Source organism: Danio rerio, chromosome 16 (assembly GCF_049306965.1).
Source record: "Danio rerio strain Tuebingen ecotype United States chromosome 16, GRCz12tu, whole genome shotgun sequence".
Taxonomy (NCBI): domain Eukaryota; kingdom Metazoa; phylum Chordata; class Actinopteri; order Cypriniformes; family Danionidae; genus Danio; species Danio rerio.
In genome coordinates, this window is record NC_133191.1 from 16,281,868 (window position 1) to 16,294,612 (window position 12,745).

The window sequence follows — 12,745 nt, forward strand, 5'->3', positions numbered from 1 at the left end:
TAATTTCTTCAGTGCACAACATAAAAACATGATATCTCAAAATTATTAAAAATGGAGTTATTAATTCTAAAGCCATATATCCAGCGTCAAGTGTTTTTGACTAGTCTGTATAGACTGAATTTCATTATTATTAAATATTTGTGTTTCATATAGTGTCCTACTTTGTCATCCATCTTTCCTCTTTATTACCTGTATAACTGGAAATTTGAACAACCAGCAAAGTATTGTAGGTATCGCCATAATGTGATGCATAATTTTTTAGTCAAGCATTGACCACCTTCTTCAATATAAATACATTTTCTGTTCTCATCTCAAGCCTAGGCAAATAAGAAAGCGCTAATCCGAGGCCGCATTTTTATGATGTCAACATGAAGACTTCCTACAAAGTATTTTACAGAATTTAAAAAAAATAAAAAATTCAAGACACTTAAGTATTTGCATACAAAATATTAAGCCATTTTCATCAACCCAATACAAATTACAAAATACTATTTTACATTTGAATATATTTGAAAATTTTGTATCATAAATAATGCCCATCCTTGTTTATACCTTTACTCACATTACACCCGGATTTCAAAAAAACCTTTGGCATAAACTTGTAGAAAGGCACTATTGGTCAGGGGAACGCTACAAAAACATCAAAGTTCAAAGTTTATCATCCAAACTCAGTCACAAAAGTCTATTTTACTAATTCTAGACTATGTTCTAGATTATGTATGCATTGACCTGCGTCGGAAGCTAGAAGTAGTACTATATGGTTGGCAACCAACAGATCGAATTAGTAAAAAGTTTTAAGTGCCTAGGTACTATTATTGGTAATAAATTACATTTTGATGTAAATACTAAATAACTAGGACCGGCCAACAAAGACTTTATTGTCTGTGAAAGTTTTAGTGAAGTTCAATTGATAGGAATTGATGGTGGCATTTTATAAGGCCTAAATAGAATTTATTTGAACTTTTCATTGATTTGTTTGTTTGCTTCATTAAAAGTAAAACAGAAGAACTCACTGTCTATGGTTTTAAACATCTGCAGTAAATTATTAGGGTTAAAAGTGCTGGGGCTATCCTATGAAATCCAGGTGTTAAAGAAAGCCTGATGAACCTGATAAATTACATCTGATATATCCCATCCAAATTTCAAATCCTTCCCTCAGGATATTAGTATATGGTCTCTTTGGCAAGGACCAAGACATTAACAATTTTATTTTGTTCTTTGTGCGACTGATCTGTTGAATTTAATGGGAAGAGGTAGTTGCAGTTTCCAGTGCTATTAATGTTGTTTAATGTTTGTCTTAAGTGTGTGGTGTGATATATGTGTTGTAAATCTATTACAATGCAGAACAAATCATAAACTGTAAATTGTGAAGTTTACAGTAACAGTGAGAGTAATGTCAGACCACTAAGACAGATAAATCTAAAATATAATGTTTAAACCTTAGTGTTATACGGCTGTATTATTGGTACAACTTGTAAGTGTCCTGTTACCTTGTTATGGTTAGGACAACAGTAACCAAATAACGCTTGTTGTCTAGCAACTAACAAACAACCCGAATTCAGAGTAGTCATGTGAATAGATCCCTGTAAACAGGTACAATAAAGGGTTACTGATCTATTCAGCGGACTATTGGACACAATGATTTCCTGATTTTAACCTCTGTGGGGCTTTAGACATGATAAATGAGTAGCCCTGGTAACCCTGGGCGGCTGCCAACACTGCCTGATGATTAGACCAGTACTGAGGAATTATTTTCTGAAACTAACGTTTGAAATAAAAAATAGATAAATATGAGAATGAACTAAATCAGGAAAATGCAGTGATTGGCAGAATTATGTGAAAAAAAAAAAAAAAAAGTTCTGTTATCAATTGATGTGTTGGGAAAAAGACCTGGACAGTGTGGCTGGTCTCAGCGGGAAGTGAAGAGTTTTGTTGAGTAGTCAAGGGCTCTTGTCACAATGAAACACCTGGAACTATCAGAATAGTTCCCACTGGAAATTCATCAAAAATTTCCTCGTGAAGATGAGAGCTGGGACCTATTGACTGAACAGTGAGAAAAAGCAGATACAGATGCTAATAACAATTTTTTCATATCCTTACCAGCTAATCAACCATGAATGTGATTCCAAAATAATTAAGCTTTTTCTTATATTAAATGTTTAGTTCACCCAAAGTTACAATTGTGTCATCAGATATTCACCCGTCATTTATCCAAACCAGTTTGAGTTTTGTTCTCTTGACTATAAGAATGTTGAGATGTTTACATCCAATGATGAGAATTTGATTGATGCTCAAAATAAGTCAAAATATTTTACTCAAAGACTGAAATCTCAAACGTTTTATTCCAACGAGTCAAAGAGAACAAAATTGTTGATTCCTGATCATTGGGTACCAAATATAAAACAAATTGAAGTTTGGAGAAGTCAGGGGTCTGTTTCAATATAATAAATGCCTGCATCTCAGAAGAAGAAAAATAAATTAAATGCAACAAAAGATGGCTTTAGGCCAGAGGTGCATAAACTTTTTCTTATAAAGGGCCAAAAACCAAACTTGATTAATTGCTGTGGGCTGAAGTTAAATATCAACCTGTATTACATCAAATTTTCCATGGGTAATTTCTCATTTATTTGTGTATTTTTTAAAAATAACTAAAAAACATTGCTGTAAAACTATATTTTTTACGTTTTATAATATACTTATTATATTAAAAACATAAACATTCTTATTTATAACACAATGGAGTTCAATGCTAAATACACTAGTCTAGCTGCTCCTGCCTTTGGCATGATTTGTTTGCCATGTCCTGTACCTCTGTCAAGTGACAGTATTTAAATTTTAAAAGTCTGATTCTTTTACAACATTTAAATGAAACGTTTAATTTTAGTTGCCTTTTTTTGTAGCTCCTCAATTCAACCATGAAACAAAAGGTCAATTGGAAAATCACCCTTTAACCAACTCTCCATCCTTTTCCTTTTCTCTTTTTGAATGGCATGGCGGGCCAAACCAAAGGTTACCATTGGCCAACTTTGGCCTGCGGGCCCTACTTTGGGCACCTTTGCTTAGACTGTGACATGAGACAGCTCTTTGGGAGGCAGCCACTCAAGACAGTTCTGGGAGGTAATAAAACTGAATGGCTTTGATGACAGATAATAGCTGAAGCATTTTAGAATGACTAAAACAACATTTGAGATTTGTGGTTAGTTTTTTTATTTTTTATTAATGCAGTTGTTTCCAAAGTGGGGGTGGCAGGACAAAGGTGGAAATTATTGGAGGGTCACTTGGTGATTTTAAAAAATCAAACAATAAATCAGAATTACCATATTTTATTCATAACATATAGAATATAGTACTAATAGTAAATATAGTTACATTAAAAAAATAATCCATCAGCCTTTCAATATTTTGTTCCTATTCAATTGCATCCCCTGGGGTGTTTACATTAGATTAACGCCATATCAATAGCGTTAATGCAGCAGATTGATTTGAATGAGGTAAACACAGGTTCCAACACCAGTACATTCATTAAAACTATAAATAACATTAGAAATAATAAAATAAAGGCCAAGACTGAACATGCAGTAAGATATCTGAGTGGCGGTCTCCAAAATTAAACAGTATAGACTTGTGATGTAAACATTCTGCCTACCAGTCTCATTGGGTGAGATTAATATTACATTAAACAAATTAATAAATGAGTTTAGGGGTTTTTGGCCTCACAGCAAGAAGGTCGCTGGTTTGAGCCCTGGCTGGGCCAGTTGGCAATTCCTTGTGGAGTTTGCGTGTTCTCCTTGTGTTCACGTGGGTTTACTCTGGGGGCTCTGGTTTCTCCCCCAGTCCAATGACATGCGTTATAGGTGAACTAAATAAACAAAATTGGCCGAAGTGTATGAGAGTTAATGCACGAGTGTATGGGTGTTTCCAAGTGTTGAATTGCATCTGGAAGGGCATCCCCTGCGTAGAACATGTGCTGGATAAGTTATCAGTTCATTCCACTGTGGAGATCCCTGATTAGCAAAGTCACTATGCTGAAAAGAAAGTGATTGATGAAAGAATAAATGAGCATAAAAATTATATTGTTGTTTGTTAGACTGTTCCACTTTTTTGTGGTCAGTATTCTTGTGTTTCTTTAGACATGTTGGTGTGTGTGTGTGTGTGTGTGTGTGTGTGTGTGTGTGTGTGTGTGTGTGTGTGTGCGCCATTGAAAGCAATGTTTTTATGTTTATAACCACCTCAGAAGATAGTGGGTGTTGCGAGTCACTGAGATTACCATTTTTGGGATTGCAGACTGAAAAGTTTGGAACCCCCTGTATTAATGCCATCCAGTCTTGTCCATTTTGATGTCATATTCAAACATGTGCTTAAAAATATGTGGATGGAAACATAGCTATTGTCATCCATAGTAGGAAAAAACTAAATACTAAGCCATATGATTACTGGTTACCAACATTCTTCAAAATATCTTCTTTTGTATTCAAGAGAAACATACGCTGGATTGTTGGTGACCCCTGATTGTGTGGCGACCCCAAATAATAAAGAGACTAAGTGAAAAAGAAAATGAATAAATGAATGTTTTACCTTTTTAAATTTGAGCTAATTTCAGCTTAGTCAATCACTTGTTAAATTGAAGACTCTCACTCATGACACTGCGAGAGACAAAGAACAACCAAACAACCAAAAATCCTGAAGTTGTGTCATTAGAGCCAAAGTACATACCTGTCGCTAGAGATGTCTGTTAGTAATTAATCCCTTCAAGTATTTAATTAGTAACTAAACTAACTGACTGCATTGTCTAGAATGGAACTCATCAAACACAACAGCTATCATGCAATCAGGCATTTAGTTAAAATTTACCCTAGACATACTACTCATCTGTGGCATTACCATGCCATGCGTTTTAAAATCTATAGACACTACGCCTATTAATTGTAATCCCAAAAATAAAATGTAAAGATTTAATGATTATTTTAAAGACTGGCAAAAATAATTGACCTGAACTCAATAAAAGGCTTTTTATTAATCTACACACATCAGTATATTGACACAGCTGAATACAACAGGTTGAGAAAAGGCAATATTGATGACTAGATATATGATTTCTTACATCCCCTAAAGTGCTTATTAACCTTATGATAATTTCAACATAAAACATTCTTAAAAATGTACAGTAAAAGTTGTATCTGTTAATACTGTAGTCAAGCTAACAGGAACAAACAATAAATAATTGTATTTTTATTTGCTAACATTAACAAAAAAATAAATAAAGATTTTTTTATTAGTTCATGTTAAATAAGGGGACCTTATTGTAAAGTGCATTTGTACTGATTGAATGCAATTATAAGTTACACTGGAATATATAATAAAATATTTTACAAAGAATACAACAAAACTGGAGGTCTCCATCGATTTCAATAGCAAAAAATAGCCAATTTTGTAATCATCAAAAGGAATAGTTCACCTAAACATTGAACTTTGTCTACTTACTTTGAGAGTAAATGAAAATATATACAGGACCTGAGTGCATTCACAATGTTCTGGAGTTTGAGGTTCATGTTGTATTATAATGATAACTAGACAGTAAAGTTCGTCGAGACAAACTTTGAGGCTGGCTTGACAAAGCCTGTTGGTAATAGTTTATTTAGTTTAAAAACAGTTTGAAAAAGTATAAGTAGCATGTTATTAGCATGATTCTAGCATAGATTAGCAAGTTATTAGCATGAATTAGCATCTTATTAGTACGATTCTACCATGGATTAGCATGTTATTAGCATGATTCTAGCACAATTTAGCATGTTACTAGCATAATTCTAGCATAAATTACTGTGTTATTAGCATGATTGTAGTAAAATTAGCATGTTACTAGTGTTTTTCTAGCATGAAGTAGCATGTTATTAGCATGATTTTTGTATGAATTAGCATGTCACTAGCATGAGTCTAGTATGAATTAGCATGTTACTAGCATGATTCTAGTATAAATTAGCATGTTATTAGCATGATTCTAGCACGAATAAGCATATTACTAGCATGATTCTAGCATGAATTAGCATGTTACTAGCATGATTCTAGTATGAATTAGCATGATTCTAGTATGAATTAGCATGTTATTAGCATGATTCTAGTATGAGTTAGCATGTTATTAGCATGATTCTAGCATGAGTTAGCATGTTACTAGCATGATTCTACCATAAATTAGCATGTTACTAGCATGATTCTAGGATGAACTGGCATGTTACTAGCATGATTCCAGTATGAATTAGCATGTTATTAGCATGATTCTAGCATGAATTAGCATGTTACTAGCATGATTCCAGTATGAATTAGCATGTTACTAGCATGAGTCTAGTATGAATTAGCATGTCATTAGCATGATTCTAGTATGAATTAGCATGTTATTAGCATGATTCTAGTATGAATTAGCATGTCACTAGCATGAGTCTAGTATGAATTAGCATGTTACTAGCATGATTCTAGTATAAATTAACATGTTATTAGCATGATTCTAGCATGAATAAGCATGTTACTAGCATGATTCTAGCATGAATTAGCATGTTACTAGCAAGATTCCAGTATGAATTAGCATGTTATTAGCATGATTCTAGCATGAATTAGCATGTTACTAGCATGATTCCAGTATGAATTAGCATGTTACTAGCATGATTCTAGCATGAATTAGCATGTTACTAGCACGATTTTAGCATGAATTAGCATTATTCTAGCATGAAGTTAGCATGTTGTTAGCATGATTCTAGCATGAATTAGCATGTGCTAAGGTGTTGCTAGGTGGTTGCTAAGGTGTTGCTAGATGGTTACTAGGGTGTCCTAAGTGGTTGCTAAGGTGTTGCTAGGCGGTTGCTAGGGTGTTTTGAGTGGTTGCTAGGTGGTTGCTAAGGTGTTGCTAGGTGGTTGCTAAGGTATCCTAAGTGGTTGCTAGATGGTTGCTAGGGTGTTCTGAGTGGTTGCTAGGTGGTTGCTAAGGTGTTGCTAGGTGGTTGCTAAGGTATCTTAAGTGGTCGCTAGATGGTTGCTAGGGTGTTCTGAGTGGTTGCTAAGGCGTTGCTAGGTGGTTGCTAGGGTGTCCTGAGTGGTTGCTAGGTGGTTGCTAAGGTGTTGCTAGGTGGTTGCTAGGGTGTCCTGAGTGGTTGCTAAGGTGTTGCAAGGCGGTTGCTAAGGTGTCCCAAGTGGTTGCTGGGTGGTTGCTAAGGTGTTGCTAGGTGGTTGCTAAGGTATTCTGAGTGGTTGCTAAGGCATTGCTAGGCGGTTGCTAGGGTGTCCTGAGTGGTCGCTAGGCCCTTACTAAGGCATTACTAGGCCGTTGCTAGGTGGTTGCTAGGCGGTTGCTAGGGTAATTTGGGTGGTTGCTAGGCAGTTGCTAGGGTACCCTGGTTGGTTACTAGGCAAACCTCACATACATGCTTGATAAAACATTTATACTTAGTAAGCATTTCTAGCAAGTTACAGTACTTGGCTAGTCAATATTAGCATGTAGCTAGTCACTGCTAGCATGTGTAGCATATAGGAAGTTCCGTTTGCTAGCATGAGTCAAACGAGCCAATCTCCAAGTCTCTACGATGTTCTGATGCTGAGATATAGCTGTTGATGAATGGTTGCTAGGGTACTCTGTTTTGTTGCTATGGGCGAGGTTACAGAGTGCACTTGAATGTGGTTGGCTGTCTAAGTCAAATGAACCAACCCCCATGTCTCTATGACACTGCTATGCAAAGATATGCATCTTGGCCTATTTTAATGGAAGTCTATGGAATCAATTTGGGGGCGTGGCTTGTGAGCTTCATTATCATATTGACATGCTCATTGGTTGTCTGAGTCAGATGAGCTATCCCCCAAGTCAATAGGACACTGCTAAGCAAAGATATGCATGTAGGCCAGTTATTAACATGAGTCTAGTATGAATTAGCATGTTACTAGCATGATTCTTGTACAAATTAGCATGTCATTAGCATGTTTCCAGTATGATTTAGCATGTCATTAGCATGATTAGCATATGAGTAGCATGTTGCTAGCATGATTGGCATGTCATTAGTATGTTAGAATTATAAGCATTTGATAGCACAGCTAATTACAGTCTATAGGCCAGTTGCTAGGGTGCAGTATGTGGTAGTTAGGGGTGTGGCTAGAAAGTTAAAAGCTCATCAGTTATTGGTAGTTTGGTAGTCTGAGTTAAATGAGCTCAGCCATTAGTCTGTAGGACAGTCTGATGCAGAGTTATGAGCTCACAAAGTTTGATCCCATGTTAAGTCAATGAGTCTTTTGTAATGGAAGTCTACGGGACAGTTGCTAGGGTGCAGTATGTGGTAGTTAGGGGTGTGGCTAGAAAGTTAAAAGCTCATCAGTTATTGGCATATTGGTAGTTGGAGTTAAATGAGCTCAGCCATTAGTCTGTAGGACAGTCTGATGCAGAGTTATGAGCTCACAAAGTTTGATCCCATGTAAAGTCAATGAGAGTCTTTTGTAATGGAAGTCTACGGGACAGCTGCTAGGGTGCAGTATCTGGTAGTTAGGGGTGTGGCTAGAAAGGTAAAAGCTCATCAGTTATTGGCAGTTTGGTAGTCTGAGTTAAATGAGCTCAACCATTAGTCTGTAAGACAGTCTGATGGAGAGTTATGAGCTTACAAAGTTTGATCCCATGTTAAGTCAATGAGAGTCTTTGTAATGGAAGTCTATGGGACAGTTGCTAGGGTGCAGTATGTGGTAGTTAGGGGTGTGGCTAGAAAGTTTAAAGCTCATCAGTTATTGGTAGTTTGGTGGTCTGAGTTAAATGAGCTCAGCCATTAGTCTGTAGGACAGTCTGATTCAGAGTTATGAGCTCACAAAGTTTGATCCCATGTTAAGTCAATGAGAGTCTTTTGAATGGAAGTCTATGGGACAGTTTCTAGGGTCCAAAAGTGGTTGCTAGGGCGTGGCTAGAAAGTTTAAAGGTGATTAGTCATTGGCAGTTTGATAGTCTGAGTTAAATGAGCCCAGTTAGAAGTCTGTGCGACAGTCTGACGCAGAGTTACGAGGTCACAAAGTTTGGTCCAATGTTAAGTCTATGGGATTTTTCCGACAGTCCCGGGACGTTTTTCGGAAAACCGAAAGTCGGATCAGTCTGAGGAGATATAGCAACCCGAGTCAGAATAGTTCGGAGGTCTGGTGTGAGTTTGGTGGTAATAGCTTGAAAGCTCTAGGAGGAGATGCGTTTTGTTTTTTAGTCTCAGAAGAAGAAGAATAATAAGTTTATATAGCATATCAGTAGTCTGGCTTTGACAAGCCAGCCTAATTATAATTATATTATGAGACACACTTTCAAATGTAAAATGTTTACATCGATTTATAAGAATTTATAAAGTAGAACATGTGTATTGTATTGTTCAATAAATTATATACTTGTGCTGATCCTGGATGCTTGAATATCTTGATAAGTTAGCGAGTGCAATCTCTGGTAATCTAATATTTTACAGATCCCTATCAATTGATTTGCCTTCATTGTTACGCGACAGGAAACGCTCTTGAACCAAGCTTGAACCAAGGTGTAGATTTGGATGGAAGGGATGTGTCCCCACCAATATCCAGCAATTACTGAAATGTCCCTACCAATAATTTAATCACCTTCAAAATAAAATAAGGTTTAAATTATATTCTCTTCTCGGGTCCTCCCTCCCACAAAAGAGATGGGGACAGCTACATTTGAATGTGGGAAGTGCCAAAAACAAGGAAATTTTCCAGTCCTCCACTGTACAAGTCAAGTTTGCTTGGAGTCGACCATAATAATAAAAACCAAGACTGTGCAATTATTGGAAATTCATTTTCAATTTTGACTTTCATGATTATGAAAAATAATAATTGGGATAAAATGGTTAAATTGCATCATGTGACGCTTTAATTTTCTACATTCACATCTCCTCAAGATTGGAGTAAAATCATGTAAATTGACCTCTGAATAACGGGACGTCATTCATTAATTAATATTTATATTATTATAAAGTGTTTAAAGCCTTTATTTATGTTTTTATAAACATGAAAGAGAATTTGTGCTGTTCTATGCACAGGCAATAGGGATGTATGTTCAATGTCAAGAGCAAATCTACACCCTTGGAACAAAGGCAGTGGAATAAAGACAATATTGTTCAGATTATTGCCGACTTATCATTTCACCTCATTTCATTTAAAGATATAGTATTAATTTTAATTATACTGTATTTTATTTGACTCACAAAGTTCTAGTTTGTAAGTTGTTCTAGTTTGTAATATTATTATAGAGTAATTTTTGTAATTTTCCAAAAGTTGGTGTTGAGTTTTATTTTATCATTCCCCAGCATAGGGTTCAACTAAAAATTGTATTTTGTGAAGAAAACAACAACAACAGACAAACAAACATATGTATAGCAGAGTATGAGTAAATTAAACAGCAAATGTTCATTATTGGGTGGAGAACTGTCTCTTCAAAACAAACATTTATTTGTCACTCACTGTAAAAGTGACCAATAAATATGTAATCACTAGACAATAATAAACAGCTTCTTGTGAAATAAAAAAAGTTGACTTACCAGAGCAGGTAACATTACAAGTTAGTTTTTTGGAATACATGTTGCAACGGCTTACCAAATAATCTACAAATTACCCATTTTCCAAAAGCCATATTTAAAGTATACAGTCTAAACTGTGATCGGCTCTGGATGCTGAACTGACGATATGTTTGAGATCCCAGACCACATTGAAGGCCCACCCAGTCTCCATGTTCTCTGAAAGTGTTCATTGTCATACATTTCCTTTGCGTTACAGATTTTCTTTCCATGTTCCTTTGTAATTAAAGGTTTTGTAGCTTAAGAAAATCCTGAAATTGCTTAAACGTCATTAGTCCCACTGGAATGCAGCACACATTGACCTCCTTCTTCATGGCATGAGCTGACCCAGGCCCTGACCTGAACCTGACTGAATCTGAGATTAAATGTACTCTTTGTGTTTGTATTTGTCAAATTGATGCGGCTGGAAGGGCATATGCTGCATAAAACATATGCCGGAATAGTTGGTGGTTCATTCTGCTGAGGCAACCCCTGCACAATAAGGGACTAAGCTGAAGGGTGGATGAAGGAAGGATGGATGAATATAATTTATGTAAAGTGCATGATACAGTTAAAGTCAAAATTATTAGCACCCCTTTGATTTTTGTTTTTCTTTTTGAAATATTTCCCAAATCATTTTTAACAGAGCAAGGAAATTTTCATAGTATGTCTGATATTTTTTTTCTTCTTCTGGAAAGTCTTCTTTGTTTTATTCTGTCTAGAATAAAAGCAGTTTTAGTTTTTTTCAAAAAACATTTTAAGGTCAAAATTATTAGCTCCTTGAAGCTATTTGTTATTTGATATAGGTTTTTAATATTTGCAACATATAAAATTGACCGTTTTCCTTTATTATACTGTATGTACAATATAGGCCGTTTTCCTAAAATATATGTACAGATGTACATATAATATAGGAAAATAGGAAATGGAAATATAGTAATATATAATAGAAATATATAATATAGGAAAATGGTCAATTTTACATATGTTATATATTAAAAAACCTATCAAAACCTATATTAAACCATATATGTTTATAGGTTCTTTTCTTGTTTTAGTTCTTGGTTATTGCCTTGATAATAGAAAATATGAGCTAGGCATCATGTATGACAGTTGCCAAAGGGAGATATGAGCTATAAAGGAGATCTTGCATATGTAGGGCTTATATGTGAATACAAAGAAGCACAGGAGACCTACTGTATATGGCCTATTTATATGCACATGCACCTCGATTTTGCCTATATGTGGCATATGCAGCATATATATTATCATCATATATGTGCATATATACTGCATATAGGTTTTATATATGTGCATATATCCTCATATGGGTTCTTTCCAAATGGGGGTGCAGAGTTGAGGTCTTTTTCTTATTGTTTATGTGTTGATCAAATTTCCAAGTTTTTATACTATGCACCAAGTATCACTATGTTTTATTCATGGTTAATGTAATATGCATGATTTGGTAATACTTGACAAGTCATGTCTAAAAGTTCATTTAAATTGAATTGAATTGAGAGAAAGAGAGAGAGAAGGGGGAGGAGGAGGAGCCGCGAGCGGTGCATCGCACATCGTCTCCGCCAAATCATCTGAGGCTGCTCTACTACACCGTGAAACAAAAAAGGATGGTGCCTTCCACAGTTCGTTTTGTACTGGCAAAACAGCACAAAGAGGTCGTCTAATGACTTTTTATTTGATCGTCGCGGATATAGCATTAAATGCAAGTACTGGGTCAAGCTGTGTGGGATCTAACGCCAGGCGTTCTCGAGAGCTGTTTGTTGCCCCGTGAGGATTTGACGTCTGTGTTCTGCTGGATGTTTTGGAGAAATCAAGATAAAGAGGTTGCGGTCATTGTCCTGCAAAATGGACTACTTAACCGAACTGGAGAAGTATAAGAAGTAAGTACATTAAAGCTACTGCGCGTTTGTTTCGGCATGCGAAACATACCCATTGAAAGCCTAACGTTACACACACTACAGATCTCAACCAGTCAACGTTAGCAATTGAGCTAGCAAGTAATTTTGCAGCTAGCTCGCTAACCCACCGTTTACAGTTAGCCGTTTTCATGATTTCACTGCATATCCCACAGGTCAGAGGATAAATTTAGGTTTTCAGACAAAATACTGCAGTTAGCCCGTTTAACCAAACCAGTAGGTTTGTTGGCCTTAAGGATGAACGGCGATAACATTAAC

The 12,745-nt window shown here is 35.8% G+C and overlaps 1 protein-coding gene across 4 annotated transcripts in view; it reads left to right on the forward strand.

Annotated features, from left to right (window-relative positions):
• Window positions 1-12,078: 12,078 nt before the first annotated feature.
• setd2 (SET domain containing 2, histone lysine methyltransferase) overlaps window positions 12,079-12,745 on the forward strand; it is a 49,809-nt gene continuing 49,142 nt past the window's right edge. For all 4 annotated transcript variants that reach the window (XR_012392067.1, XR_012392068.1, XM_009292184.5 and 1 more), the window contains exon 1: window positions 12,079-12,451. The gene's annotated coding sequence lies outside the window, so the exon portion shown is untranslated. The remainder of the gene's footprint in view (window positions 12,452-12,745) is intronic.